The sequence below is a fragment of the Aegilops tauschii genome, chromosome 7, assembly GCF_002575655.3.
Source record: "Aegilops tauschii subsp. strangulata cultivar AL8/78 chromosome 7, Aet v6.0, whole genome shotgun sequence".
Taxonomy (NCBI): Eukaryota; Viridiplantae; Streptophyta; class Magnoliopsida; order Poales; family Poaceae; genus Aegilops; species Aegilops tauschii.
The window spans coordinates 423019497-423044517 of record NC_053041.3 but is presented as its reverse complement, the minus strand read 5'-3'; positions in this window follow the sequence as shown (position 1 = coordinate 423044517).

Here is a 25021-nt window from a genome sequence, read left to right as displayed (position 1 = left end):
GCAGAGCCCGCCGGGGAGACGCCGCTCGGCCGGCGCACCCGCAGCACCGGCATCGTCATTAATGAGGGCGGCCGGCGCACCTCCTCCTCGGCACGTCCGCGCTTTGCCAAACCGAAGACGGAGCCGGGGCTCACCGCCATCAAGCGGGAGCCGGGGCTCGCCGGCGGCGTCAAGGAGGAGGAGCTCGACGACGAGGCGGCCCTGAAGTGGGCACGCGATGACTGGGCGCAGACGGAGCTGCAGCGCCAGATCCTCGCCTTGGAGTGCTTCGAAGCCCGGCGCCGCGGCCGGGACGAGGGAGGGGTCGTCGTCCTCATCGACAGCGACGACGATGATGCGCCGCCGCCACTGGTCCGAATAGGAGACGCCGGGCAGGGGTCCAGCAGCAGGGGCGGCCGCGCCATCAAGAAGGAGAAGGCCTTCGACGACGACGAGGACGGCGGCGATGTCGGCGACTTTGTCGCGCTCAGCGACTTCTTCGCCCCGTAGATGTCTTTTTTTTAAATAATTTATGTAAAGGCCGAACATGTTGAATATGAATGTAAGTTAGCCGAATTTAAGCCGAGTTTGGCCCAACTTTGCCGAATTCAGATGTTTTAAAATAAAAAAAGTACGCGCCTGGGGCGACCCTGGGGCGAGCGGCTGGGAACCCGCTCGCCCCCGCGCCGATTTTATCGTCGGCTCGCCCCCAGGGGGCGCGTAAAATCGCCGGCTGGGGGGCCAATGGCTGGAGATGCTCTTAGAGTGATGAGTATTACCGAGAGGGCCCAGAGATACCTCTCCGATACACGGAGTGACAAATCCTAATCTCAATCTATGCCAACTCAACAAACACCATCGGAGACACCTGTAGAGCATCTTTATAATCACCCAGTTACGTTGTGACGTTGGATAGCACACAAAGTGTTCCTCTGGTATTCGGGAGTTGCATAATCTCATAGTCAAAGGAATATGTATTAGTCATGAAGAAAGCAATCGCAATAAAACTAAACGATCATTATGCTAAGCTAACGGATGGGTCTTGTCCATCACATCATTCTCTAATGATGTGATCCCGTTCATGAAATGACAACACATGTCTATGGTTAGGAAACTTAACCATCTTTGATCAACGAGCTAGTCAAGTAGAGGCATACTAGGGACACTCTGTTTGTCTATGTATTCACACATGTATCAAGTTTCCGGTTAATACAATTCTAGCATGAATAATAAACATCTATCATGATATAAGGAAATATAAATAACATATTTATTATTGCCTCTAGGGCATATTTCCTTCAGTCTCCCACTTGCACTAGAGTCAATAATCTAGTTCACATCGCCATGTGATTTAACACCAATAGTTCACATCGTCATGTGATTTAACACTCTATAGTTCACATCGCCATGTGACCAACACCCAAAGGGTTTACTAGAGTCAATAATCTAGTTCACATCTCCATGTGATTAACACCCAAAGAGTACTAAGGTGTGATCATGTTTTGCTTGTGAGAGAAGTTTAGTCAACGGGTCTGCCACATTCAGGGCCGTATGTATTTTGCAAATTTTCTATGTCTACAATGCTTTGCATGGAGCTACTCTAGCTAATTGCTCCCACTTTCAATATGTATCCAGGTTCAGACTCAGAGTCATCCGGATCGGTGTAAAAGCGTGCATCGATGTAACTCTTTATGACGAACCCTTTATCACCTCCATAATCGAGAAATATCTCCTTAGTCTTCTAAGGATAGTTTTGACCGCTATCCAGTGATCCACTCCTGGATCAATATCGTGCCCCCTTGCCAAACTCATGGCAAGGTACACAATAGGTTTGGTACACAGCATAGCATACTTTATAGAACCTATGGCTGAGGCATAGGGAATGACTTTCATTCTCTTTCTATTTTCTGCCGTGGTCGTGTTTTGAGTCTTGCTCAACCTTGCAATACAGGCAAGAACTCCTTCTTTGACTGTTCCATTTTGAACTACTTCAAAATCTTCTCAAGGTATGTACTCATTGAAAAATCTTATCAAGCGCCTTGATCTATCTCTATAGATCTTGATGCCCAATATTTAAGCAGCTTCACCAAGGTCTTTCTTTGAAAAACTCCTTTCAAACACTCCTTTATGCTTTCCAGAAAATTCTACATCATTTTTGATCAACAATATGTCATTCACATATACTTATCAAAAAGGCTGTAGTGCTCCCACTCACTTTCTTGTAAATACAGGCTTCTCCAGAAGTCTGTATAAAACCATATGCTTTGATCATACTATCAAAGAGTATATTCCGACTCCGAGAGGCTTGCAGCAGTCCATAAATGGATCGCTGGAGCTTGCACACTTTTTTAGCACCTTTAAGATCGACAAAAACCTTCCGGTTGCATCATATACAACTCTTCTTTAAGAAGTCCATTAAGGAATGAAGTTTTGACATCCATTTGCCAGATTTCATAAAATGCGGCAACTACTAACATGATTCGGACAGACTTTTAAGCATCGATACGAGTGAGTAAATCTCATTGTAGTCAACACCTTGAACTTCTCGAAAACCTTTTGCGACAATTCGAGCTTTGTAGATAGTTGTCGGATGTGGGGTTCCAGCAAACCCTTAAGGTTCGAACTCTGGGGTGCGCGCGAAGTCTTTCCCTCCTACCGATCCACGCCCTAGCTCGCTAAGATCTCGCGGACGAACTCGACGAACTCGCAACATAGAAAGACACGATATTTATACTGGTTCGGGCCACCGTTGTGGTGTAATACCCTACTCCAGTGTGTGTGGTGGTGGATTGCCTCTTGGGCTGATGATGAACAGTACAAGGGGAAGAACAGCCTCCTGAGGTTGAGGTGTTCTTGTGCTTGTCCAACTTGTGTGAGTCTGTACTCCGTCCCTCTACTGTGGTAGCTAGCTCTACTTATATAGGCCCTGGTCCTCTTCCCAAATATTGAGCGGGAAGGGAGCCAACAACGGCGGGCGAATTTGAAGGGGGACAGCTAGTACAAGCTATCCTGACAAAAGTGGTCTTCCCCTGCGAAAAGCTCTGGCGGTGACGCCGTCTTGGGCTCCACAATGACCTCCGTCCTGTCGTCCTTCTGGTCTTGGTCTCGTTGCACCAATATGGCAACCTTTGCCTAATGCCTCGGTACTCCTCGCCTGCGCTGGCCTCCTTAGCACCAAAGAGGAAACAAGGACGATGCGCACGCTGGCGCCCGCCTGGTCTCGATCGTCATGGCTCGCGTCACGAGAGCCTCGTGAGGTTTGCCCCGCCTTGATATCTCCGCTCCTCGTGAGCCTGCCTGGCTAGGCCTCTCCCGAGGAGGTCTTGCGTCGTCCGCCTCGCGAGGCTTGGCCCCTCGCGAGGGTCTTGGATGCCTTGTTGATGAAGATGGGCCGTACGGCCTGCTGACTTAGCCACACCGTGGGCTGCAGGCAGGCAAGTCTGGGGACCCCCGTTCCCAGAACACCGACAGTAGCCCTCGGGCCCAAGGTGCTCTCGGGCTTGGCTTCACGGCGAAGCCAAGGGTCAAGTACGGAGCGCCGCGAGCCCCAAAAGCCTGCGGCCTCGGTCGACGCGTGGCGGTCAATTGGACGTGGGCGTCTCCACTTCCCCATGCTGCCCTTGAATCCGCCTGGCTATGCGGCCCCCGCATCTCACACAGTTATTCTTCCTTCGCCCACGCCTAGCTCCTCCATTCTCCCTGCTTCCTCGAGACCCTGCGTTGCCCTTCCAATCTGACTTGCGCTCTGCCTGCTTCATCGCCATGGCGCCGAAACATGATGAAAAGGGGAAAAACCTCTGTCTTTGCCAACTGCGCCTCCGTCCTTTGAGCCTGCGCTTGGCCGGCCTCGGGTGCTCAACGATGAGGCCATGGACAAGGTGCACCCCATGCTTGCCTCCAGTTTCAACGAGTGGGGAGAGACGGTGGCTTGGCCCGCGTCTCGCACTCGCATGGCACGGGCAGCCACTAAGGTCCCGATCTTCATAGATGCCCTCTGGGCTGGCCTGAGTCCTCCCTTCTCCGCCTTCTTCAATGCGGTGCTCGAGCAATATCAGATCCACATGCTTCATCTTGACTCTCAATCTGTGACCCTTCTTGCCGTCTTCGCCTTCTTGTGCGAGGCCATGGTGGGCATCGCTCCTTCCGTGGCCCTCCTCCGCCATTTCTTCTCATTGCATCTGACCGGTCCCTGACAGAGCTCGGGGTGCGTGGGCTTCCAAGCCGTGGCCGCGACAGCAGGCGCGGGGATTGACTTCGAGCTTCCTTCATCCACGAGCGAGTTCCGTACACGATGGGTGTTTGTTGACGCCGGCGTGCTCAGCCCTCTACTGCAAGTTCGGGCGGGGCCTGCTGTTCCAAACTCCGGCTGGGGCTATCAGAAGCTCACGGGCCCCCGCCTTGCCCCCGTCTGGGCAGGCTGAGGAGGTTGAAGGACCACGGCGTGACTGCGCCTATGGTAGTGAAGGAGTTCGTCAAGCGTCGAGTCGCTCCGCTTCAGCACCACTCCCGCCCGATGTGGGACTTGCTCAGTAGTCAGGACCACATGAGGTTTCAGGAGAAGGGGCTTCCTCTTGCGACGCGGCAAACGGTGCTCTCGATCCTATCGGGTGTCCCTCTGCCGGATGACATGCCCAGGAATAGCTGCCTGTTGTACCGCTACGAGAATAAAGCCGCATTTGCCGCGAGCATGCCTTCCTTTGATGAGTGGGGGCTGCGCCCAATCGGCCTGGTGGGGTCCCGCGAGAACCCCATCGACGTGGTTCCCTTCCTTGCTGCCGGTACCGAGCTCGCCCCAGGTGAAGGTGCGGGAGGGCGACCTCCGACGGGGGCCGGTGGCTCAAGTGCTGAGGAGCACATGCTGAGTGGTGATCCTGAGGCGTCGTCCTCGGGGGCTTGCGACCCTTCTCCTGAGGCGTCGGTCACTGAAGAGACGCGGCATGCGGCTCCCAAGGCCAAGGCTCCAGGAGCCTCGGGAGGTTGTGGTGAGACGGCGCCCGGCTGTCCGCCGCAACCGGGCACCCCTGAAGCTGTCCTCCCCAGCTCTTCTTCGGCCCCGCCGCGCACCGGTCGTCATGTCCATTGCTTCGGTCGTCTTTGCGTGGACTTCGAGGAGCTTCGCAAGAGGAAAGGATCCCCTAGCGGCAGCAATATCTTCGGGCCGTTGAAGCGACGGAAGTACATCGCCATTGACGCGTAAGTATCTTATTGTCATGGCTTCTTGCGTGCAGTCTTCTTATCCTGACGTCAATCCTTCAGGGCTCCTTCCGTCGAAGCTGTTGCGTCCCCTGAGAAGCGGTCTCCCCCTTCCTCGACTCCCCCATCGTCCTCAAGCGTTCCTAGTCCGCCTGCCGCCCCTCGGGCAGGGTCGGTTGAGGGAGCGTTTCTGCCTCCGTGGCGCGCTGAGCCTGCGGCTTTGTCGCCCCTCTGCCACGGTCTGGTGTGGAGATTGGCGGGCATGCCCAAGACCCCTCCTTTGGTCATGGGCAGTAGCTGGTTGGCTTCGGTCTTCGGTCCCTCTTCAAGCAGCGAGCCCCGAACGGCTTGGGCTCTTCGCGAGGACCAGTTGACGTCAGGTGCGGCGCCAGCCCCCAGCCCCCTGCTGAGAGGTGGTGCGCCACTTGGTGCCCCGCCCGTAGCCCCCGAGGCGGAGGACGAGGTGAACTGAGCGTTCGAGCTCGAGCGCGGGCGGAGCGTAGTTCGTCACGAGCTCTTCCAGGAGGCAATGGGCGCAATGAGCCGACTTTATGAAGAGCTCGCGGGTGTCGATTCGCGCCTTGAGGATGAAGGTCTCCGATTAGCGGTGGAATGGTGCAAGCTGAGGGTGGCTATCAACCTCGGCCGCTACCAGCGCGATCTTGACAATGCGAAGGCTGAGGCGTCTCTTAAGGTTTCCCGCGAGGCTTGCTCCCAAGCCTTGTAGGAGGCTCATGAGGCCGACCGCCGTCGCGAGGCCGCGGAGAAGCGTGCGTGGGAGCTCCACACCTGGAGCGCGTCCCTAGAGCAGCAGGTGGAGGCGCGCAGAGCCGCCCTTGCGTCGCTGAGGGGGATGCCTGTCGAGGAGGAAGAGGTCCGGAAGCGCGAGGAGGCGTTGGCGCTGGAGGCCGTGGAGCGCAGCCTCGAGCTTGAACAATTGGAGACGAGGGAGCGCCAAGTCACCCAGGCAGAAGATGCCGTCGGGGTTCACGAGGCCAGGGTCCAGGAGGAGGTGGACCGCCGGGTGGCCGAGGTTCGCGCAGAACTGGAGGGAAGGTATCACTTGAAGCTGAAGCTCGCAGGTACGGAGGGTGCGGGCAGGGCTGCTGCCCTCAGGCCCAGGTTGGACGAGGCTGAGAGGCGTGCGGAGACCACGGCTACCGCCCTGGTCACGACGCAGGCGGACTTGGCCTCCGCCCGCGCCGAGCTGCTTTCACTCTCCGGAAGCGGGTCGATGACGCCGAGGCCATCGCACGGCAAAACAAGGAGGAAGTGCTCCAACGTGGGACACCGGAGCGCGAGCATTCTCCTATGCTTCAAGATCTCCGGCACAGGGCCAACACCGCCCTGGGCTACATCTGCGACAAGAATGCTCCTGCCCCCCACTCGAATTACTATGCCAGCCACCTGACCTTCTTCACCGACGTGGTGACACGCCTGGAAACCCGGTCTGACAGGGCTCGCCAGCTCGTGGAGGAGAGAAGTCGAGGCCTGCTCGGGCGCGCGTTCTCCCGTGTCTTCAACCACCTCAGGAACACCTTCCCCAACTTTGACTTCGACGCTGCCATCGCCCCCGTACCGCAGGCCGTCCGGGACGATCTGGCGCGGTGGGTGGAGGACAATGTGGACGCGCTGGTCAGAGCCTTTGCCTCTGACGACGACGCGGTGGTTGATGACGGCGACAGAGGCGCCGCCGAAGGCGGCGATGGTGCCGGCGAAGACGACGACGACGCGAGTGACGCGTCCGAGGGCGATGTAGCGAGTGACATATCTGGTTGATCCCATGCCCCCTGTTATTTTACCCTGTAGGCAAAAACTCGGGCGTGGCCCCTGGAAAACTTGTAAGAGCATTTTAAGAGGGGGAGCCCCTCATCTAAGCAGGTTGCAGCCTTTACTTTCCTATGTAGTATTGAATCTGTGCCCTCGTGGACTCATGAGTCCGGGGGCGAGTTCCCCGTCATGGTTTACCTTAGTCAGCGCCAGCCTCGAGCTGGGTCACGAGGCTATGAGTTTTTGAGAATCCTGCGGAGCTTGTCGACCTGTCAGAAGGGGCCCTGCAAGAGGCAAGCGCCAGTTGCAGCGTTAGCGCGTGCTCGGCGCGCGTGTGCTTCACGCAGTCCCGCTCGCTAGGGGCTCGTGAGGGGAAGGCGACGGACATGAGTCCCAGACTGAACGAAATCCAGAAAGCAAGAAACTGTTCGAACGAGAAGAGGCACCCCCTGCGCACATCGACAAAAAAATCGGCTTCAACTTAAATGCACATCCAGAAAGCAAAGCTACAGAAAGAGAGATCCAAAGCAAATGGCCACGTCCGGCACCTAGTCTAGTCTTCTGGTCTTCATGTCTTCTCACTAGCGTGGAGCTAAGTGCTGGCACTAGGCATGGGAGGGAGCCCCAGGGCCTGAGGCCGGCACCCCTGAGACTCCGGGGCGTGTACAGCCCCAACTCATTATTACGTGAGAGTGCCACGGGCGGCGAGCTTCACAGGCACTGGGCCTTCTTCACAGGTACCGGCCTTGCTTCATATCGCCAGACGAGGGCCCCGCCTTGCGCCACCCTCGACCACCTTTGAGCCGACCGACAACCTGGATGACACAAAGGGGGGAAAGGGGACGCCAGCGGTGCCCTCGGCGACCATAGGTCCTCTGCTGGGGGAAGGGTCGTCGAAGCCTCCCCGGCAGAGGGCCTACATCCAGGTGTCCCCTGGCTTCGCGCACCGTGGGGAGGAGCCTGGCTCCCGACCCCTCTCCTGCAGCCCCCAACGCGACCCCCCTGCTGGCAGGGAGGCCGCCGAGCTGGGGCCGCCGGCCGTTGTGGTGATCTGTTCCTCCTGCGAATCATGGTTAGCGTAAGCTTGCTCCTGAGGGATTAGGGGTACCCTGTAGTGGTCGTTGCACACGCGGTTGTGGTAGTTCCCCGACGGCTCCTAGAAGGCTTCGACTCCTAGCGCCCCTCCTTCCCAATCTTCTCCAACGAACGAGCCGGGGTCGTCCTCCGGTGTGTAATCCTGGTCCGTCATGCGGGGCACGTAGGCTTCCGCGGCTGTTACCCCGAACACCTTGCTGTAGTGCTCCACACTCCATGTTGCCCGGCCCAGCGTGGCGTCCTGAGGATAGTAGCGTGGCATCTTGCCGGGACCATGGGGGTGACGCTTGTGCCCATGCTTGTTGCGGGCGGTATGGGGGCGTCGGAGCCCCCGGCACCGCCGGCTATGCTGGTGTTGACGAAGCCCCCATGCACGCCCGACGGCGCGTGGTTGCGGCGAGGCCTGCCATGAGGCCCCGTATCGGCCTGAGAAGGGAGCCGATAGCAGAAAGGCGACGCTCCCGAGGCCGCCGGGTCCAGCAGCTCGGCAACGCGTTCCAGCAGCGCGTCCCGACCGCTCTCCATCAGCCGGCACCGCAGTAGCTCCCTTGCCACGGTGAGTGCCGCCCGCATGTTTGCCTGCTCCCGCCGCGAGTGCGGCGCCATCTCCGCGGCGTGGCTTGCTGCCCTTGCAGCGGCTCGTACCTGTCGTGGAGTGAGGGTGGACGCCGCCTGGCCACGCCGCCCGCGCCCTGCAGTGTTAGTCGCCGCCCACGCCGCCTGGAGCGCGGGGTCGAGGTCTTCATGAGCAGGCGTCGTCGCCCGGGTCGGCCAGGCTGCCCAGCGGTCGGAGTTAGCTCTTGGGTCGCCGGACATCTTGACCGTGGAGCGTCGGCAAGTCGATCGTCGAGGAAGAAGCTCTGGCGCACCCCTACTTGGCGCGCCAAATGTCGGATGTGGGGTTCTGGAAACCCTTAAGGTTCAAACTCGGGGGTGCGCGCGAAGTCTTTCCCTCCTACCGATCCATGCCCTAGCTCGCTAAGATCTCGCGGATGAACTCGACGAACTCGCAACACAGAAAGACACGAGATTTATACTGGTTCGGGCCACCATTGTGGTGTAATACCCTATTCCAGTGTTTGTGGTGGTGGATTGCCTCTTGGGCTGATGATGAACAGTACAAGGGGAAGAACAGCCTCCTGAGGTTGAGGTGTTCTTGTGCTTGCCCAACTTGTGTGAGTCTGTACTTCGTCCCTCTACTGTGGTAGCTAGCTCTACTTATATAGGCCCTGGTCCTCTTCCCAAATACTGAGCGGGAAGGGAGCCAACAACGGCGGGCGAATTTGAAGGGGGACAGCTAGTACAAGCTATCCTAACAAAAGTGGTCTTCGCCTGTGAAAAGCTCTGGCGGTGGCGCCGTCTTGGGCTCCACAATGACCTCCGTCCTGCCGTCCTTCTGGTCTTGGTCTCGTTGCACCGATATGGCAACATTTGCATGATGCCTCGGCACTCCTCGCCTGCGCTGGCCTCCTTAGCACCAAATAGGAAACAAGGACGCTACGCGCGCTGGCGCCCGCCTGGTCTCGATCGTCATGGCTCGCGTCACGAGAGCCTCGTGAGGTTTGCATCGCCTTGATATCTCCACTCCTCGTGAGCCTTCCTGGCTAGGCCTCTCCCGAGGAGGTCTTGCGTCGTTCGCCTCGCGAGGCTTGGCCCCTCGCGAGGGTCTTGGATGCCTTGTTGATGAAGATGGGCCATACGGCCCGCTGACTTAGCCACGCCGTGGGCCACAGGCAGGCAAGTCTGGGGACCCCCGTCCCCAGAACGCCGACAATAGTAACACTTCTTTCAGCGTCCGACTTCCTCTTGAGGATCCATTTATTCTCAATGGCTCACCGATCATCGGGCAAGTCAATCAAAGTCCATACTTTGTTCTCATACATGGATCCCATCTCAAATTTCATGGCCTCAAGCCATTTCGCGGAATCTGGGCTCATCATCGCTTCCTCATAGTTCGTAGGTTCGTCATGGTCTAGTAACATGACTTCCAGAACAGGATTACCGTACCACTCTGGTTGACCTACGAGGTTTGGTAGTAACGTGATCCAAAGTTTCATGATCATCATCATTAGCTTCCTCACTAATTGGTGTAGGAATCACTTGAACTGATTTATGTGATGAACTACTTTCCAATTCGGGAGAAGGTACAATTACCTCATCAAGTTCTACTTTCCTCCCACTCACTTCTTTCGAGAGAAACTCCTTCTCTAGAAAGGATCCATTCTTAGCAACAAAATATCTTGTCATCGGATCTGTGATAGAAGGTGTACCCAACAGTTTCTTTTGGGTATCCTATGAAGACGCACTTCTCCTATTTGGGTTCGAGCTTATCAGTTTGAAACTTTTTCATATAAGCATCGCAACCCAAACTTTAAGAAATGACAGCTTTGGTTTCTTGCCAAACCATAGTTCATACGGTGTCGTCTCAAAGGATTTAGATGGTGCCCTATTTAACGTGAATGCAGCTGTCTCTAATGCATAACCCCAAAACAATAGTGGTAAATTGGTAAGAGACATCATAGATCACACCATATCCAATAAAGTACGATTACGATGTTCGAACACACCATTATGCTGTGGTGTTCTAGGTGGCGTGAGTTGCGAGACTATTCCACATTGTTTCAAATGAAGACCAAACTCGTAACTCAAATATTCGCCTCCACGATCAGATTGTAGAAACTTTATTTTCTTGTTACGATGATTTTCCACTTCACTCTGAAATTCTTTGAACTTTTCAAATGTTTCAGACTTATGTTTCATTAAGTAGATATACCCATATCTGCTCAAATCATCTGTGAAGGTCAGAAAATAACGATACCCGCCACAAGCCTCAACACTCATTGGACCGCATACATCGGTATGTATTATTTCCAATAAGTTAGTGGCTCGCTCCATTGGTCCGGAGAACGGAGTCTTTGTCATCTTGCCCATGAGGCATGGTTCGCAAGCATCAAATGATTCATAATCAAGTGATTCCAAAAGTCCATCCACATGGAGTTTCTTCATGCGCTTTACACCAATATGACCTAAACGGCAGTGCCACTAGTATGTTGCACTATCATTATCAACTTTGCATCTTTTGGCATCAATATTATGAATATGTGTATCACTACGATTGAGATTCAATAAACCATTCACCTTGGGTGTATGACCACAGAAGGTTTTATTCATGTAAATAGAATAACGATTATTCTTTGACTTACATGAATAACCGTATTGCAATAAACATGATCCAATCATATTATGCTCAACGCAAACACCAAATAACATTTATTTTAGGTTCAACACTAATCCCGAAGGTAAAGGGAGTGTGCGATGGTGATCTTATCAACCTTGGAATCACTTCCAACACACATCGTCACCTCGCCCTCAACTAGTCTCTTTTCATTTTGTAACTCCTATTTCAAGTTACTAATCATAGCAACTGAACCAGTATCAAATACCCAGGGGCTACTATGAACACTAGTAAAGTACACATCAATAACATGTATATCATATATACTTTTGTTCCCTTTGCTGTCCTTCTTATCCGCAAAGTACTTGGGGCAGTTCCGCTTCCATTGACCATTTCCTTTGCAGTAGAAGCACTCAGTTTTAGGCTTGGGTCTAGATTTGGGCTTCTTCATGGGAGTGGCAACTTGCTTGCCATTCTTCTTGAAGTTCCCTTTCTTTCCCTTGCCCTTTTACTTGAAAACAAGTGGTCTTGTCAACCATCAACACTTGATGCTTTTCTTGATTTCTACCTTAACCGATTTCAGCATCGCAAAGAGCTTGGGGAATCTTTGCTGTCATCCCTTGCATATTATAGTTCATCACAAAGTTCTAGTAACTTGGTGATAGTGACTAGAGAACTCTGTCAATCACTCATAACCCACAAGTATAGGGGATCAATTGTAGCCTCTTTCGATAAGTAAGAGTGTCAAACCCAATGAGGAGCTAAAGGAAGAACAAATATCCCCTCAAGTTCTATCGACCATCGATACGACTCTACGCACGCTTGACGTTCGCTTTACCTAGAACAAGTATGAAACTAGAAGTACTTTGTAGGTGTGATAGGATAGGTTTGCAAGATAATAAAGAGCACGTAAATAAAATCTAGGGGCTGTTTAGATAAACACACAACTAAGTTAGTTTTAGTAGAGAGCTTTTGTCAACAAGAAAGTTATTTTTCCCTAGGCAATCGATAACAAGTACCGGTAATCATTCTTGCAATTTTATATGAGGGAGAGGCATGAGCTAACATAGTTTATCGACTTGATTCATATGCAATTATGATTGGAACTCTAGCAAGCATCCTCAACTACTAAAGATCATTAAAGTCGTGAAACCCAACCATAGCATTAAGTATCAAGTCCTCTTTACTCCCATACTCCATAACCCACCTACTCGGGTTTAAGTTTCTGTCATTCTCGCAACCCACCGTAAGCGAATCATGAACATATTGCAACACCCTACAGCGGGGCCCGTCACATTTGCGCAAGACAGAGGGCACCGCAGGATAGCATCATAATTAAAATATACAATCATACCAACCAAGATCACGATTAACCCACAGGACAAAACGGATCTACTCAAACATCATAGGATAACCATAGATCATTGGGAAATAATATATGGAGTTGAGCACCATGTTTAAGTAGAGATTACAGCAGGGGAAAGAGGTGTTACACCGCTGCATAGAGGGGGAGAAAGTTGGTGTTGACGGTAGCAAGATTGTTGATGTAGATCGCCGTCACGATCCTAGCCCCGGCGGCACTCCGGCACCACCGTGAGAGAGGGGGAGAGAGCCCCCTCCTTCTTCTTCTTCCTTGGCCTCCCCCCTAGATGGGAGGAGAGTTCCCCCTCTGGTCCATGGCCTCCATGGCCGCGGAGTGGCGGGAGCCCCTCCGAGATTGGATCTCCCTCTCTGTTCTCTTCTGTTTCGCGCTCCCAGATCTGGCCGAAAACCGTTTCTTATATTCCCGGAGATCCGTAACTCCGATTGCGCTGAGATTTTAACATGATTTTTTTCGGATATAAGATTCCTTGAGCCCGAAGTAGAGCTCCAACTGACGTTGATGGAGGGCACAACCCACCACCGTGCGCCAGGGGCCTCTGCCGCGCCCAGGTGTCTTGTGGGCTGTGTGGGCCTCCGTTTGCGGTGATTCCAACTCCCAAAAATCACAAATATTCCAAAATAATTCTCCGTGAAATTTTATTGCATTTGGACTTTGTTTGATATGGATACTCTGCGATACAAAAAACATGCAGAAAACAGGATCTGGCACCGGGCACTGGATCAATAGGTTAGTCCAATAAATCATATAAAAGTTGCCAAAAGTATGTAAAAGTTGTATAATATTGGCATGAAACAATCAAAAATTATAGATATGATGGAGACGTATCAGCATCCCCAAGCTTAATTCCTGCTCGTCCTCGAGCAGGTAAATGAAAAAAAAAGATAATTTTTGATGTGGAATGCTACCTAACATAAACTTGATCATAAATCTAATCATGGCACGAATATTAAGACATAAGTGATTCAAAGCAATAGTCTATAATTTGACATAAAGACATCAATACTTAGGCATCCCAACAAACAATCATGTCTTTCAAAATACAATGCTAAAGAAATCTATCCCTACAAAATCATATAGTCTTGTCATGCTCTGTCTTCTTAACACAAAGTATTTATCATGCACAACCCCGATGACAAGCCGAACAATTGGTTCATACTTTTTAACGCGCTTCAGCTTTTTTAACCCTCACACAATACATGAGCGCAAGCCATGGATATAGCACTATAGGTGGAATAGAGTATGATGATAGGGGTAAATATAGAGAAGACAAAAAAGTAAGAAAGTCTCACATCGACGCGGCTAACCAACGGGCTATGGAGATGCCCATCAATCGATATCAACGTGAGGAGTAGGGATTGACATGCAACGAATGCACTAAGAGCTATAAGTGTATGAAAGCTCAATATGAAAACTAAGTGGGTGTGCATCTAATCCTATAATGAAAAATTCCCACTAGTATATGAAAGTGACAACATAGGAGACTCTCCATATGAAAACATGGTGCTACTTTGAAGCACAAGTGTGGTAAAGGATACTAACAATGCCCCTTCTCTCTTTGTTTATGTTTTTTCTTTTTCTTTTTTTCTTTCCTTTTTTCCTTTTTCTTTTTTTTTTCCTTTTTTTTCTTTTGATATTTTTTTCTCTCATTATCCGGAGTCTCATCCCGACTTGTGGGGCAATCATAGTCTCCATCATCCTTTCCTCACTGGGGCACTGCTCTAAAAATGAATAATGATGATCATCACACTTCTATTTACTTATAACTCAAAAGGAATAAAAATTACAACTCGATACCTATGACAAAATATGACTCTATATGAATGCCTCTGGCAATGATCTAGCGTAACATGTATGAAAATTGATGAACGGTGGCTGAGCCACAACTACTATGTCAGCTATATGATCATGCAAAGCCATATGACAATGAATGCTCAAGTCATCAAACGGAAGCAGTGAAAGTTGCATGGCAATATATCTCGGAATGGCCATGGAAAAGCCATAATAGGTAGGTATGGTGGCTGTTTTGAGGAAGATATAATAAGGCTTATGTGTGATAGAGCGTATCATATCACGGGGTTTGGATGTACCTACAAAGTTTGCACCATGTCTCGATGTGAGAAAGGGCAATGCACGGTACCGTAGAGGCTAGCAAATTGCGGAAAGGTAAGAGTGCGTATAATCCATGGACCCACATTAGTCATAAAGAACTCATATAGTTATTGCAAAAGTTTATTAGCCCTCGAAGCAAAGTACTACTACGTATGCCCCTAGGGGGATAGATTGGTAGGAAAAGACCAACGCTCGTCCCCGACCGCCACTCATAAGGAGGACAATCAATAATGAATCATGCTCCAACTTCATAGCATAACGAGAGACTATACGTGCATGCTTCGGGAATCACAAACCTTAACACCAATATTCTTACTAAACACAACCATTTACTAGTACCTCCCACATATTCCATCTCTATATCGCAAAACTATTGCAAGGAATCAAACATATCATATTCAGTGATCCACAAGTTTTATGTAGGATTTTATGACTAACCATGCAATTGACCAATTCCTTTTGACTCTCTAAATAGATCTAGGTGAAGAATGAGAGTTTAATTCTTTATACAAAAGATCATGCTCTAACAAATATAAGTGAAGCAAAAGAGCATTCTTCAAATAACGGTTTTCTATGTGATGAGAAACAGCCAATCCAAACTTCAAATGATATAAGTGAAGCACATGAAGCATTCTATAAAGCCATACTCAAAATATATAAGTGAACTGCAATGAGCATTCTATAAATCAACCATGGACAATCTCATACCATCATGGTGAATAAAATAAAAAAGAAAACTAAAAGCAAAAGACGCTCCAAGATTTGCACATATCACGCGAACGAAACGAAACCGAAAACATACTGGTACTTGTTGAAGAAAGATGGGTTGCCTTCCGGGGAATCCCCAAGCTTAGACGCTTGAGTCTCCATGAATATTTACTTGGGGTGCCTTGGGCATCCCCAAGCTTGAGCTCTTGCCTCTCCTCCTTCTCCTCATATCGGGACCTCCTCGATCTTTGATCACTTCATCCACACAAAACTCAACAGAAAGTTCGGTAAGATTCGTTAGTATAATAAAGCAAATCACTACTCTAAGTACTATTGCAAACCAATTCAAATTTTGTTTTTGCATTGTAGGTACTGTAATATAACTTTTCCCTGGCTTATACCACCGATAAAAATCGATATTTTCATCAAAACGAGCAAAACAATGCATCAAAAATAGAATCTATCTTAAACAGGCAGTCCGTAGTAATCTGAACATTCACCATACTTCTGGTACTCCAAAAATTCTTAAACAATTAGGAAAAATAAACAATTTGTATAGAAAGACAGTGCAAAAAGTTTCAGAACCTTTTGACGTTCCAGAAATGTAAAATCGCGCACTACAACCAAAGTTTCTATTTTGCACCGCACAAACCAACAAGCAATCTAAACATCCTAAAGGCAAACCTTGGCACATTATTTTTATAGTACAATGGAATTGTACAAGGGGATAATTATTTTTATTGAAAAGTTTCTGTAATTAAGATTCACAAAGTTTCCAAGGGCATGAACAAAGTTCAAGGCTAGCTCCCGCTTCCACGGTGCTCGTCTATCTCACTTTCACTTTTCTTTTTGTGAAGTTTTAAGTTCCCCTCTATATTTTTTGTTTTCAAAATTTATAAAAGCACTAAACAGAAATGAATGACTCTCTAAAACTTCCAGGTTGTCTCCCTGGCAGCACTTTCTTTAAAGCCATTAAGCTAGGCATAAAGTGCTCAAGTAATGAATCCACCCGAATCCCAAGGTATATCAAAGCCAATTTTAATTAACAATGATTTGGCATTTAGTAGTGAGCACAAAGCAACATATATCATGCAATGACGAAGTCTAACTCTCTTCCTATGCATCGGCATGTCATACAAGAACAATTCATGCACATCAAGTAAAGGCCAATACATAGCATAAGCAGTTTCTTGCAATTTTATCGTGTTGGAAACATAGAGAGGTGGAGATGTAGTTCCTCTCTCATAATAATTGCAAGTAGGAGCAGCAAGCACATGCATATTATATTCATCAAAATCATCATATGCAACAGTAAAACGCAACCCATCAACATAATCCTTAATAAGAGCAAACTTCTCCGATATAGTGTAGTTTGGAGAATTCAAAAAGATAATAGGACTATCATGTGTGAGTGCAATAGCAACAATTTCATTCTTAATATAAGGAATAATATCAAGTTCATCTCCATAAGCATCATTCATATTGGCATCATGGCCACAAGCATAGCAAGCATCATCAAAAAGGGATATTTCAAATGAATCAATGGGATCATAGCAATTATCATGGCAATAATGCTTCGGTAAGCACGAAGGGAAATTAAATAATGTATGAGTTGAAGAGTTACTCTCATTAGAAGGTGGGCACAGGTAGCTAATCCGTTCTTCCTCCTTTTGTTCTTCGCTCTCCTCTTCATCTTTTTCATCCAATGAGCTCACAGTTTCATCAATTCCTTCTTCCATAGACTCCTGCAAAATATTAGTCTCTTCTTGCACAGCGGAGGCTTTCTCAATAAATTCATCAATATCGGAATTGTATTTATAATTATCATAGCAATATTTAAGGATGGCAAAAAATTTAGGTCTATAAACTGAATCATCAAAATCTTCAAACTTTTCAAACAAAGATTCAATTTCATAAGCACCCTTAAAAGCAACAAATTCTTCTATTCGTTCCACATCATAGTAATCATATATACCTCTAGCATAAGAAGCTAAGGTTTATTATCATTAAATTCACATGAAAAGGGAAGATGTGGAGCGTTCATCCTAGAGCAACAAGTATAATCATATCTCAAGCATAGCTCCCAAGCATACCAATGCAACATATGAATCTGATCCCATAACAATTTCCCTTTATGAGTCAAGCGATAATCCCTAAAGTATTCACGTTGATCCAACGTTACTCCCATTATATAGTTGAATGGGGTTTTCTCAGGATTATCAAAGTAGTACATAATATCTTTAACATAACGAGCATCAAGGGTTTTAGGAGGTTCCCCATCTCCATGAGTAGCAAGTACCACTATTTTTTTGGTGTTTCGTGTTCCATATCCATAACAGAAGATAGAGAAAAATTTAGAACAGAAAATGAAAACTACTTAGTGATAAAGCAAACAAGCACACACGGGAATATTCACCCCATGCTATTGCTCCCCGGCAACGGTGCCAAAAAAAGTCTTGATAACCCACAAGTATAGGGGATCAATTGTAGCCTCTTTCGATAAGTAAGAGTGTCGAACCCAACGAGGAGCTAAAGGTAGAACAAATATTCCCTCAAGTTCTATCGACCACTGATACAACTCTATGCACGCTTGACGTTCGCTTTACCTAGAACAAGTATGAAACTAGAAGTACTTTGTAGGTGTCATAGGATAGGTTTGCAAGATAATAAAGAGCACGTAAATAAAATCTAGGTGCTCTTTAGATAAAGACACAACTAAGTTAGTTTTAGTAGAGAGCTTTTGTCAACAAGAAAGTTATTTGTCCCTAGGCAATCGATAACAAGTACCGGTAATCATTCTTGGAATTTTATATGAGGGAGAGGCATGAGCTAACATACTTTCTCTACTTGGATCATATGCAATTATGATTGGAACTCTAGCAAGCATCCGCAACTACTAAAGATCATTAAGGTCGTGAAACCCAACCATAGCATTAAGTATCAAGTCCTCTTTACTCCTGTCGGATTTCAGGTTCCGGCAAAACCCTTGAGGTTCGAACACTGGGGTGCGCACGAAGATTTCTCCCTACGAAATCACGCCCTCACGCTCACCGCAATCTCACAGGCTAGCTAGATGAACACGCAACACAAGGGACACAAGATTTATACTGGTTCGGGCCACCGATGTGGTGTAATACTCTACTCCAGTGTGGTGGTGGTGGATTGCCTCTTGGGTTGAGGATGAATAGTACAAGGGAAGAACAGCCTCCTGAGGTGGGGTGTTCTTATGCCTGGTGATGTGAGGATGATCTGAATCAGTTCAGGCTTAGTTGCCTCCTACTGTGGTGGCTAGTCCTATTTATGGAGGCCCCGGTCCTCTCACCAAATATTGAGCGGGAAGGGAGCCAACAACGGCCAATTCGAAAGGCGACAGCTAGTACAAGCTATCCTGACTAAAGGTGGTCTTCGCCTGCCAAAGGCTCTGGTGGTGACGCCGTCTTGGGGTCCACGGTGACCTCCGTTCTGCCGTCCTGTTTGTCTTGGTCTCGTTGGACCGATATGGAAACCTTTGCCTGATGCCTCGGTACTCATCGCCTGCACTTGCCTCCTTAGCACCAAAGAGGAAACAAGGACACTATGCGCGCTGGCGTCCGCCTGGCGCCCGCCTGGTCTTGGTCGTCATGGCTGACGTCGTAGGAACCTCGCGAGGTTCGCCTTGCCTTGATTTCTCCGCCCCTCGCGAGCCAGCCTAGTGAGGCCGCCCCTGAGGAGGTCTTGTGTCGTCCGCCTCGCGAGGGTCTTGGGCGTTTGCTGGTGAAGACGGGCCATACTAGGCCGCGAGTGGAGCCATGCCGCGGGCTGCAGGCAGGCAAGTCTGGGGACCCCTGTTCCCAGAACGCCGACAGTAGCCCCCAGGCCCAAGGCGCGCTCGGACTTGGCTTCGAGGCGAAGCCAAAGGTCAAGTGCGGAGCGCCGCGAGCCCCAACAACCTGCGTCCTTGGTCGACGCGTGGCAATTGATTGGACGTGGGCGTCTCCGCTTCCCCATGCTGCCTCGGCAACTACCCGACTTGACGAGTCCCTGCTGCATGCAAAAAGGGTTATCATTACCTGCGATCGTGGAGGTCGACGGTTGGCCTCCCTTGTGTTATAAATGAGGAGGGAGGCAAAGCCCCCGTAGCCCATCTCTTCCTGCTCCGCTCACTTCTCCTCCCTTGCTCCATTGCCAGTAGCGACTCCATGGCGCTGATTCGAAGGTTCTCGGTGGTGGAGAAGGGGAAAACTCCCCTCGACGAGCCCGGGCCGCTTCCGTCGAAGAAGAGGCCGGTCCACCGTCGCGACGTAGTCGCGAGGCAGGAGGTGACAAGGCCTTGGTACGAGCGGCCACCTCCTGGGTATCCGCTGCCCTTATATGCCCAAGCCGAGGGCTCAGGAGGAAGAGGCGGCGAGCGGCGTTGCCTACGCCGCGGCCACGGTCGCTGCGCAATGGTGGCGCACTTTGTCGCCCCAGGAGTCCACGACGCGGTCTCCTCGCGGGAGCTCATGCTGTGGGCAGTGATGCCTCCGCGCACTTGGATCCGCTTTCCCTAGTTCTTCTCCACCGAAATGCCGCCGAGGGGCCCTCTAGAGCTGTGGCTGCAGCACGCCGACTGCGACGCCCCGGTGACCGGAGCGGAAGTTGAAGTCATCTCCTCGGGCAAAATCTTCATGACCCGAGGCTGGGGCGAGGTCGCCCGGGTTTGCCGTGGTGAAGGCGCCCTTGCGATCCACTTCGAGTACGACGGCGCCTCCACCATGTTCTTCAAGGTCTTCGACGCGGAAGGCCGCCGCTTGGAGTGCTGCCCGGAACAAGGCCGTCAGGACCGCCCCGCCAGCGGTTCCTCCAGCAGCAGCAACGATGCTTGGGAGTCCAGCGACTCTCCCGAGCTCTTTGAGACTCCGAAGACGAGCGACGACAGCTACGTGCCCTCGAGCTTCCGCCGTGCCCAGAGCATGGCTGCAGCGTCCGGCCGCCACCGTCGCTGATCTGGATGGGGTTGGCGCTGGCCTCCCATGGCCCACTGTTGACGATGGTGTCGGCCGCGCTGGCGTGTGTAGATAGGGCTCCCTGAATTTCCTTTCTTTTGTACCGTGCGAGGAATCGAGAAGAACCCCGCGGGGGTGTGTAAAGGGCCTATAATGTCTTTTGTTGATATTATCCTCATTATGAAATTGCGTGAGTGCGTGTCCTGCCATGGCTCAGTCTCCCCTTTCTATCCTCGCGATGGCTTGGTGCTCTACGCTGACAGGTCCCGGTCCCCAGGCAGGCTGCAGCCGTCGCTGGTATGCCAGGTCGCGATGCCGTGGTCAAGGCCAGGAGGTGAGCGGCCCAAGGTCCAGTAAGAGCTTTTGAGACGCGATGCTCAGGAGGCCCCCTTTAGCGCGCAAGCAGCCACCGAGAGGTAAGAAAGGGAGACGACGTTGCCGTGACAGAGCTGCGGCAAGTGAGAATCCCGTGTCGTAGCGCTTGGTGGATTCCGAGTGCGAAACTTATCTTGGTAGCCTGGAGTCGTTTCCTTGCGTTGCGCCAGACTTGTGCGTCGGCGGTCGTGGCGCAGCTAGGTTAGGCCCGTGCGAGCTTCCCCCTCTTCTCCATGCTCTCCTTTGTGCTCTACGTCCTCAGGTCTCGGCCTCGAGCAAGCTCAGCCACCGCTGGTATGCCAGGTCGCGATGCCATGGACAAGGCCAGGGGTGAGGGCTGGAGAGCCAGTAGGAGCTCCTGAGTCGCAATGCTCAGGAGCCCCCCTTTTAACGCGCAAGCGAATCGCATGGGAGAAGAGGGAGCCCGTGGTGCCGCCCGCTGATATCCTCGGGAGGTTCCTGCAAGTCAGTGCGAGGAGGAGCACAGATTGCCATCATGATTGCCGGCCGGCCACTGGTCGTTCTGTAAAAGAATGAAGGCACTAAGGGCCTGGCGAGGTGACGCACGCGGGGCGTGCCGCGGGCCAGAGCTCGACCGCTCAGACTTATCGATGTTGCAGGGACGGACCCAAGCACAAGCGTCGTGCCAGTGTGAACAGCTCCCGTGGTAGGTGACAACCAAGCAGGTGATAGTCATAGATAGGTTAAGCATGAAAAGCAGATGAGCTTAGGTAAATGCAGGAACGATACACGCCACTGGGTTAGACCCGAGCGGCTTGGGGATGATGCAGCCCGAGGGGCGCCCCCAACAGAGCAAGCTAAAGATGTAAAGGGATACATGCCACAGGGGTGAACCCACGCGGCTTGGGAATGAGGCAGCCTGAGAGGCGCTCCTAGTTAAATAAACTTGGAAAATGTCACCTGGTTCTGTTGTTAAAGGAATGTTGGGGCAGCTGAAGATGCATGGTGCAGGGGTTGCTCCTCATGAGCCACCGGGATCCTGAGCCTCAGGAGGCGCTGGGGGTCCAGGCGGTTCCTTGAGGATCGTCTCCATCTCCACTAGGATTGTGTGATGCCTGGCCTCCTGAGCCGCCAGGATGCTCAGCAGGTTGCGCTGGAAGGTGGACGCCACGCTTGGCAGGCCAAAGGGCATGCGAACGTAGCTATGAGGCGGGCCCTCGCAGCGTCCCACGCGCGAAGGCCAGAAGAGCTCCTGAGATGCGGCCCTGTTGAGCCCTGGGATGTCGATGCAGACGCGCAACCCGCCATCCTCGCTTGGATGGGGAGTTGCGCCAGGTGAGCGGCGATCGCCGCGCATGGCTCTTGCTTCCTGCAGTTCCTGAGTGGTCTTGGTAATGAACTCCTGAGCGTTGGGCGCTCCTTGCCCGATGTCTTCCTGAGGGAAACGTGCTGCAAAGCACCCCTCCACGTGGTGCCCGAGCGCCTCCCTCGTGATATTGGCAAGGTCAGAGGCCCTCCAGAAGAGAGCCCCCAAGCCCTGCCCGAGGAGGGCACCGAGCGCGCCTTCCTATGCGAGGGAGGGAGGCGCCCCAGGCGTGGGCGGTGATCCTAAAGAGGTACCACTTGCGGCGCCGCTCTCCTGAGGCCCGGCACGGAGTAGCTGCATCTTCTTCTTGGGGACGACCTCAGGAGGGTACTGTGCTGCACTGTTGTTGGGGTCTTCGATTGACGCTGCTTGGAAGGCGCGCTCGAGGGAGCACACCACATCTCTTTCTTCACAGGGGACTGTGATGATCCCGCTGCTCCCTGGCATCTTGAGGACGTTGTAGCCGTGGTGTGTCACTGCCATGAACTTGGCCAGGGCCGGATACCCGAGGACGGCATTGTATGGCAGATAGATGTGGGCGACGTCGAAGTCGATGAGCTCGGTGCGGTAGTTGTCGCGCTGTTCGAAGGTGACAGGGAGGCGGACCTACCCTATCGGCGTGGTGGAACCGTCGGTCACTCCTGAGAAGGGCTTGGTAGGCTAAAGCTAATCATAGGGCACTTGAAGGCTGTCGAACATCTCGACGGACAGGACGTTAAGCCCTGCGCCGCCGTCTATGAGGGTCTTGGTGACTTGTATGTTGCTAATGACGAGAGAGCAAAGCATTGGGAGGGCGCCAGCGGTAGCCGCGCACTTGAGCTAATCTGCTGAACTGAAGGTGATGGCGTAGTTGGACCACCTGAGCGGGCGCGTGGCCTCAAGCTTGGGGAGGACTACATTCACCTCACGAGCAAACTGCTTGAAGATACGTTGCGAGGCTGGGGCTTGAGCTCCACCCAAGACGCAGGCGGTAGCGCGCGGCTCCTGGAAGCCCCCAGCCCCCTTGTCCTAATGGTGGTCGTTCCTTCTTGGCGGTGGAGGCAGCGGAGGAAGCCCAGCGTTGCTCTGAGGACGGTCTTCGCGAGGCTGATCCCTCTAGGTGCCCTCGCGAGGCTGGTCCTGCCAGCGGTCCTCACGAGGCCGGTCATGACACTCCTGGCGAGGGCCATGGTCGTCCGAGCGTCCTCCGCCACGTCCTCCTCCTCGGCCGTAGCCCCGGTCGTTGCGCTCGGGGCGTCGACCGATGCGTCCGTCTCGAATGGCCCTGAGCTCTTGTCAGTCGTTGGTGTTGTGGCTGTGAACGTTGTGGAAGGCGCAGAATGGTCGGCTGCTCTTGGATGACTCGGGCTGGTCCCGGCCGCGCTTCGTGTCCGGCTCCGCCGCGAGCACGGCCACTCCCTTGCGCTTCACTTCCTTGGCCTTGGCCTTCTTCTCATCGGCGTCAGCAACTAGGAGCTCGAGGAGGGAAAGGCGCCGTTCCTCAGCTCTTGCGCACTTGGTCGCCTAGTTGAACAGCTCCAAGGTCGTGCACAACTCCTCGTGGATGGCGAGCTCCTCCTTCATCTTGACGTCGTGGACGCCATCAGAAAATGCGGAGATGATGGCCTCGTCTGTCACCTTGGGGATCTAGAGGCGAACGTTGTTGAAGTGCTGGATGTACTTCTGGAGGGTCTCCCCTGGCTGCTGCTTGATGCGGCGCAGGTCACCCGTGGCCGGAGGGCGGTCGTGAGTGCCCTGGAAGTTGGCAACGAAGCGGTCGTGCATCTCATTCCAGGAGGACATGGAGCCTGGAGGCAGGTTCAGGAGCCATGAGCGGGCACCATCCTTGAGTGCCATGGGGAACCAGTTCGCCATGACTTTTTCGCCGCCGTTGGCCGCCTCGATGCTCAGCTCGTAGAGCTGCAGGAACTCCGCGGGGTCGGGGGTGCCGTCGTAGCGTGGAGGCAGGTTTGGCTTGAACTTGCTTGGCCATGCGACGCTACACAGCTCAGGGATGAAGGCGCGGCAGCCCGCGGTGGCCACCGGGACCCTTTGCTGATGTGGAGCCTGCCCTTGATGTCCGCGCACCGCCACCGCAGGCGGCGCACGGTCTTCCCGTGGTGGTGCGGGGAGCACGGGAACGTTCTCTCGTGGCCGAGGGATTTCTTGGCAGCTTCTTTCTTCTCGCGCGGGCACCGGTCGTGGTGGGTCGTGCCGGGGGGCCGCGCGCCTTGGTGCCAGGACGCCGTCTTGGGGCAGAGGTGGTGGATGCGCTCTGTGAGCCACATCGCCCGCAGCTGGCGGAGGGTGAGGCAGTGAAAGGGACGGCAAGGGAGAGCCCCCTAGGGCGCTGACGAGCTCGGCGATGCGGTCGAGCCAGTCCTCGTAGAGGTCGTCGACAGGGCGGTAGCGCAGGAGCTCGCGTGCCATGAGCAGCGCGGCCTGCACGTCCGTGGGAGCGCGACGAGCGTGAGACGACAAACCTGCCGGGGTCAGCAATGGGGTGGCGGTGCGGCCGTCCCACCGCATCGAGGGGTGCAGCGAGGATGCTTGCTGCTCGTTCCCCGCCGGGCCGATGGTGGCGTTGGCGTCAGGCGAAGGAGAACTACGGGGAGGCCCGCCGACAAGAGCCGTCTGAGCGACGTGGATGGCGAGGGCGGCCCTGCGCTCAGCGCGGGCTCGACGGGCGTCCGACATGGAGGCGATGAAGCGATGGGACGCGGATCGGCGGAAGGAAATTCCGGCGCACCCCTACCTGGCGCGCCAAATGTCGGATTTTGGGTTCCGGCAAAACCCTTGAGGTTCGAACACTGGGGTGCGCACGAAGATTTCCCCCTGCCAAATCACGCCCTCACCCTCACCGCGATCTCACAGGCTAGCTAGATGAACTCGCAACACAAGGGACACAAGATTTATACTGGTTCGGGCCACCGATGTGGTGTAATACCCTACTCCAGTGTGGT